The 7,688-nt window shown below is 35.0% G+C and overlaps 1 non-coding gene across 1 annotated transcript; it reads left to right on the forward strand.

Moving 5' to 3' along the window:
- Positions 1-3,603: 3,603 nt before the first annotated feature.
- On the forward strand, positions 3,604-3,706 carry LOC112536754. Its single transcript, XR_003080714.2, has one exon. It is a non-coding gene; the product is annotated as a small nucleolar RNA R71 (small nucleolar RNA).
- Positions 3,707-7,688: the final 3,982 nt, after the last annotated feature.

Below are 7,688 nucleotides of genomic sequence, written 5' to 3' on the forward strand. Positions count from 1 at the left end.
TATGGTCATGATATGCATGAGATGATTGATTTTAATCTCTTAGAAGCCATAATTTCAAAATGTGAAAAGTATCATTCTAAAGTGAAATTTTATAAAGAAAAGAGTTTGAAACTAGAACATGATTTTAAAGAATTAGAAAAAAAAGTCTTAAATCTTACTTCTTCAAATTTGGAGCTAAAAAATTCTCTAAATGAAGTCTCTTAAAAAACCTCCTCACTTAATGAGTTGCATAAAGAAAATAATTATTTGAGAAATGAAGTAGAAGAGTAATAAGTTTTATTTCAAAGTTTCACAAGAGAAAGGAAGCTTTGGATACAATTATTGTATTCCAAAGACCTCCTCTTGTTAAATATGGTTTAGGCTTCAATGGAGATTCATCATCATTATCTCTATCTAGTTCCTTTTTTGTTAAAGCCTCTACACCTCAAACATCAATTATGGAGGTTGTATCAAAAGAGGTTAAAGCACACACTATGGCTCCTCTTCCTACGAGAAAAGGGAAGGGACCACAAAGTTCAAGAGCTAAGTCTCAATGGACTAATCATGCTTCCATGTATAATAAAGAGTGCCAACAAGCACACACAATCACATAAAACGTGTTATTGTATACATGATAGAGATAAGAATGTAGTGTGACCCAAATTCTAAGCAAGAAGAGAATTGAACAAAAGGAACCTCAAAGCCAATGTTCAATGTCATTATTGCATGAAATTTGGGCATATAAATATATTATGTTATATTAGGAAGGTTCACCTCAAATTAAAGGACCCTTCCAAGACTAATCACTATGGACCCAAGTTTGTATGGCTACCAAAGCAGAACATCTTTTGATCTTCTTGTAGGGCAACTTAAAATCCACTTCAAAGGAAGAAAGCTGGCATTTGGATGGTGAGTGCTAAAGACAAGCAATTATCAACTCTACTTCTCTCACAAACTCAATGGAAGTGAATAAAAGGATAGAAAATGGATGTAAGCACAATTGGTATATTTTTTAATTCTTTATTGTTATTGCTAGTATTCAATAAGTGGTATAAATGAAATTTCTTTTATTAGTTTGCTCCTTTAATCCATTCTCTCCAACAAGTGGTATATTCCTTTTTGATCTTAATAAAGGGGGAGAGAATATGAACTTGTGCAAAAATTAATCAATTCTAACATTAAGAGGGAGAGATGAACTTAAGAATAATTTAGAACCTAAGAATAATTTTTTAATTTTACTTATTCATGAGTTAAGGGGGAAGGGAGCATATGCATTTTGTGTATTCTATGTACACTTTGTTTATTTTTGCTCAATTTAATTATCAAGATCAAAAAGGAAGAAATTGTTATCCTAAGTCCTTTCATAAATTTAGGAATCTTTAATTTTGATCTTGACAATGAAATTGAGGTGTACTAACTTCATATTTTGAGTGCCTATTATATAGTGTTAAAGTGACTTAAGCATTGGGCAAAAAAGGTCTTAGTAAAAATCAAATAGCATTGCTGAAGCTGCAAAAGCACCTAGGTGGTTTCAAAGCGGGGCCGCCTTTCGTAAAGTCACCTAGAAGCCTCTCAGTTAGACATTGACACCTAGTAGTCAAAGAATCTTCTCCTTATGAAGCGTTAGGGTGCTTCTACAGCACAGAGGCACCTTCTATTGAAGAGAAAGATAGAATATGGCAGAGAGTAGTGCAAGCTCAAGCATGATCGTGCTTCTGGACGCACTTTAAGGAACCGCAAGGGCGCTCCTCTAGCGCGGGGCAACATTTGCATTAAATGCTAAGTTAATGACCGTTGTGCCGTTAGTCGATAAAGCTGCTCCATATGTCAAGAGCTGTTGGAGTTCCAATGACTATATTCAGAAAGCGTGAGGGCACTTCTCTAGCAGAAAGTTACTTTTGCCAAATCATCTTTACTTTGCATTTAATGAAGTATGGGCTATTAAAAAATCCATAGAAAAGATAAATTCTTGAAACTTAACCAACATATCTTTAATGATACCTCTAGGGTATACAACAGATTTTTTAGCTAACTGAACACTCATGAATGTTGCTTTAGGTCTTCCAAGTCCTAATTTCTTGAACAGTTTATAGGACATAACACTAATGCTAGCCCTTAATCAACTAATGTACTATTAACATTTAAATTACCAATAAAGCAAGGAATAGTAAAATTCTTTAGATCTTTCAGTTTCTTTAGTAATCTTCTTTGAATAATCGTTGAGCTCTTCTTTGACAGTTGCACCATTTTTCTTCCTCTAGCTTCCTCTTATTAGAGAGGAGCTCTTTCAAGAATTTGGTGTATTTAGGCATCTGCAATAAAGCCTCGACAAATGGTTGTGTAATTGCTTAAAAAGTTTAAGAAATTTACCCAATTGTCTATCGCATTTTTCTTTCTGAAGATGATTTAGATATGGAACTCTTAGTTAGTACTCCTTCATAATAAGGGTAGTCTTTGGTGATGCTTCTTCTTTTTCTTCCATTCTAGCCTCTTCACCCTTCTTTTATTTAACCACTTCAGGTTTTTCCTTTGCCTCTTTCACTTTGGTTCCCAATTGTTTTTCACTTCCCAAGGTAATGACCTTGAGTTGCTCTCTAGGATTTTCCTCTGTGTTGTTAGGCAAGCTTCCTTGGGGTCTTTCACTTAAAAGATTTGTAATATGCCCCACTTGATTCTACAAATTGTGAACCGAAGCTTGTTAATTCCTAAGAGCGACCTTTGTAGATTGAAACCATATTTCAAAAGTTGAGATGAACTTCTATATAACCTCCTCTAGATTACTCCTTCTAGGAGGAGCCTGCTGCTGATGATATTGTGGTTGATTCTGTTGTTGGAATCTTAATAGTGGAGGTCTCTGTTGATTTTGATTCCCCCAAGAGAAATTCGAATAATTTCTCCATTTCGGATTATAGGTATTGTTGTAGGGGTTGTTATGTTGCCTTGGAGCATTACCCATATAATCAAATTGCTTTAATTTTGCAAATGTATTGTTATTCTGGCAATCTTGACTTTGGTGTCCACCCTCGTACCAATCACAGCTCATAACCTTTGCTTGTCTTCTAGATGAAAACATGGTCAAAGCATCCATCAATATGCTCACAGCCTCAAGCTGTGCAGTCACAACTACCATAGGGTCTACTGTATGAATTCCACTGCTTTTGACTCATCCCTACTCTCTAGGATTCTTCCATTAATAGTTTGTAACTATCCTGTCTTTAATAAAATCCATAGCTTGCTCTGAGGTCTTATTGTTAAGTGATCCACCTACTGCTGCATTGGTAGATTCTTTACTTGCATAGTTTAGCCCATAAAAGAATGTTTGAATCTGCAGCCATAGAGGTAGGCCATGATGTGGACAACTTCTCAATTGATGCTCATAGTTTCTCCTCTTTGGGTGTGTTTTTAGTCAGTATGATGTTTGTTAGGAGACATTGCTGATTATATGTGGGATTAGTATAACAATGGCTGAGAAACATAGTTCATCACTTGTGGTTATTTCTAGGAAATCTTTGTTTGGTTTGTTCGCATTTGTATTAGTCTTATTCATATTATCTTGGTTCTTTGTGTTACGCTCCATTGGCCGCCCTAACTTCATTGATGGTAGTTTGATAAATGATCCACTTTATTCTATAATTGACAATGGTAAAAGATCCTTGAACAGCTCCTAACAGTCATACAAGGTTTTATTCTCTTGTTGAAAAAAACCTGCTATATCATTCCTTAGCTTGGCGGTCTTGGAAGGTGAGAAATACCTCTCCAAAAATTTCTCAACAAGTTAATTCCATCTTGTGAATATAGGAGTTGGAAATGACTTCAACCACTTCTTTGGTTTGTCCCTCAATAAGAATGGGAATAACCATAATTTGATGGTATCATCTGATACCCCATTGATATTGAAGGTATTATAAATCTCCAGAAAAAATCATCCAAATTAGTATTTGAATCCTCATTTGGTAACCTATCAAACATACAAGTATTTTGCACCATCTGAATTATGTTGGGCTTGATCTCAAAGTTATTTGTTGCCACATTCGGTCTAGAAATACTTGAAGTAGCCCCATCTGAAGTTGGTTGTGCATACTCTTGCATAGTTCTTTCCCTTGATGAATCTGCCATTCTATCCTGGTTCCTTTTATCATCGGATTTGGGTCTTCAAGAATCCTTCGATCATTAATTTGTTGATCCTGTAAGCCTACCACCATTTCAGCCAAAGCTCATTTTCTCTCTTCCTTTCTCTTCTTCCTCAAAGTTCTTTCCAACTCAGGGTCATACGTGAGTAGATTTGAAGAACTAGCTCTAATCATGCACAAAGGAAAAGTACCTATAAGAAATAAAACCACAAGTGAAAACCAAGAACAATCAAACATAAAATAAATAAAAATACTAAACCACTGGCTTCCTAATTACTAATAATATCACAATACAGTCCCCGACAACAACACTAAAAACTTGATGCGTTTTACACACAAGGCGAAGTGCATCGGTTAATATCAAGTAATATAGTAAACAAGTATGAGTTATCATTCCACTAGAGACCAATGCTGAATACTATTTTTAGACCTTGACTATTGTTTAGCGATTAAATTGTTGTTTGAAATGTTAAAAGTAAAAATTAACTAAATTAAAACAAGAATTAAAATGAGAGGATGGAATGAGGAAAGAGTCTATTCAAGTGTTGAATCCCCCTAAACAATTTATGTATTACATGAATCAATTAACAAATAAATCAAACTAAAGAGTTGAATCGACACTCCTCTAATCTAGATTAAAGCCTTTCTCAATTACTTAAACCCTTAATTCCTAAAAGAAGAGAAAGAATCTCTTCTCTAGCCAACTCACTTAGGTCATGCATTAATTCTAGGAAATTATCATGTCAAAGAATCTTGTAGATCTTTCTCTAGAATCCCAATCAATCTTCTATTTCTAAGAATGAATAATTTATAAAATGCCATCTCTAGTCAATTTTATGAAAATAATATCCAATTAGTACATCGACTTATCAATTGAATTGAACAATAAAAAATCATAGAAATAAGACAATGCAATAGTAATGATTCAATCCATACAGAACAAGTTAGGGTTCATTAATACCCAAATATTAAAAAGATTAGTTTTTAAAGATAGAAGAAAAAGGAAAAGAAATTCTCAAACTATTAATGGTTGAAAAGATAGGAAATCCTCCCCTTTAATTATCAAACCTTGAAGACAATCTATAGGGTTGATGTTTCTTCCTTCAAAGTCTTGTTCGAAAACCTTAATCTCTCTCAAAATAATATTCTAAAGCTATTCTATCTCTAAAAATATGTAAAAATTTGAATCCCTCGAAATAAAACATAAAAATCCTTAAATAGTAAACACAGGGTGATATAACGGCCACACGAAAAGGTACACAGTCATGTCAAGTGAACTAATTTGAAATATATATTCTTGTTTAGGGTCACATAGGCAGCACACAAAGACCACATGGAAAGAGCCATCTCCCTATGTAAAGTAGCACAGGAATAGGTAGAATGTGAATATGATTCACACAGGAAGAGTATATGGAGGTGTAGGCTTCTTGTGTTCATGTGCTGTTGATTCTGCATTTTTTAGCTTGAGATCCTCAATTTGGCCTGGTGAGGTTGGCTTCTCGTGTTCCTCCCATGAAATCATTATGACTTGTCCTTTTTCACTCAACTTTTTAGGCTTTTTGAGTCCTTTTTGCTTATTAACATGAATTATCTTTAAATTGCCTAAAAAAATTGAAAATGTTAGCTTAGATAATTTATCATAAGGCTAAAGTCTCTAATTTTAATCTTGACACTCAGATTGGGTCTTAGTCTAATAAACTTTTAGGTGTTAGTTGTGTAGCATAGATCATGTTTAAAACCCAAGTCTATCTGAAAATCGCGACTGCAACTCTCAAAGTGCAACCACAAAAAGCTCAAGTTTAAGGACAAAAGCTATTAAGATTTCAGGATGAAAATCTCGATTGCACCCATGGAAGTGCAACTATGAAATTTAAGACTTTTGAGGCAAAGGCTATTGGCTTTCTAAAGTTGAAGACCACGATCACCAAACTCATGAAGGTTGTGACTTTTGCAAACTACTAACAGTTATATTTGAAGCAACCAATATCTCTATGCCATGTCAAACAACCGTCGGAGACTTCTTAAGATTCACAATTATGATGCAAGAAGCACGACCACAATTTGCCTACTGTCTTAAAGGAAAAGATTGTGTGTATTTTAGGGATTCATGTGTAACAGCTCTTTGAGATTGGTATGCTATAAAAATGACCTCTAAAGGCTTTAAATGGTTTATCAAAAACTACCCAAAGCCTACATTTATTATGCATTAATTTTCTTTCTTTTTATAATCAATTTTACAATCTTTGGTTGTTGTAAGGGCTGGAATGCTCTTATGAGGTTTGAGTGTTAGCATAAATACTTGGGATTGAGTCAGTGAGTTAGCCTAGGTAAAACTCCTATAAGGATTATGTGTGAGCCATAAAACACAAGTGTACTAGGTTTGCTGTGAGTCCGAAACACTAAGTTTGGGGTGAGCTTGTGAAAACTCTTTTGTAATTGTTTGAGTGTATAGTGAATACCAAATTGGAGATCGAGGGAGAGGATGTAGGGTTGGTTAATACCTGAATCACTATAAATATTTGTTATTCTTTCTTTTCTACTTCTTTCCTTTTTATCTTCAATTTTTTTAATTTCCAACCATTCTACAATTCACCAATTTAACCCCCTTTTTAGTTTATAAAGGCAAACAAGTGGTATGATATCCTTGATATTACACATCTTACATGTTTGATTTTGAGTTATTTTCAGAGCAATTTATGTGTTTTTGTATTAGAATCACCCTATTTTAGTTTCCTTTGTTTCTTAGGTGTTTTTCTAGGTACATCATCAAAGTAAGAGAGAAAGTGGACCAGCATCAGGAAGAAACAGACGAATCGGGCGCGTTAGATTGTTCAACACACCCATGCTGTAAAGCATGGTCAGAGTTAGAGGGCGTGCTGAAATACCTTACCTATGGTGAAAAGAATCGATTTGCAACACAGTTTTCGAGAGTGACACAACCTAGGAGCATGTCTGTGTTGAGGAGCATGACCCAAATCCAAGTTGTGCTGAAGAAGGCCAAATGTACACTTTTGAATCAACACGACATGGATCCAGGCCTTGCTGACCAGCACGGCCTAAATCCAGGCCACGTTGGATTCTAAAACCTAAGTTAAAAGAAGAAAGAAAAAGAAAGAGAACGAAGAGATTTAGGTTTGGAAAGCCTTACATGAGAATGAGTCAGGAAACATTACAGTAGAGATGGCAGACGCCAACGACAACAATGACAATAATCGGACGATGTATGATTTTGCTAAACCATCACTAGAGGGAACACAAACATGCATTAAGAGACCGGCTATTGCTGCCAATAATTTTAAAATGAAGCCTAATGAGATTCAGATGGTGCAGCAAATAGTTCAGTTCGGAGGGTTGCCAGATGAGGATCCTAACACGCATATAGCGAGTTTCTTAGAGATTTGCGGTACCTTCAAGATTAATGGGAGAACAGACGATGCAATTCATCTCCGCTTGTTCCCATTCTCTTTGAGGGATAGAGTAAAGCAGCGGCTACAGTCACTACCTCTAAACACTATCATTACTTGGGATTCTTTAGCAGAGAAATTTTTGTTTAAGTACTTTCCTTCCTCTAAAATTGCA

Source organism: Ricinus communis, chromosome 4 (genome assembly GCF_019578655.1).
Source record: "Ricinus communis isolate WT05 ecotype wild-type chromosome 4, ASM1957865v1, whole genome shotgun sequence".
Classification (NCBI taxonomy): Eukaryota; Viridiplantae; Streptophyta; class Magnoliopsida; order Malpighiales; family Euphorbiaceae; genus Ricinus; species Ricinus communis.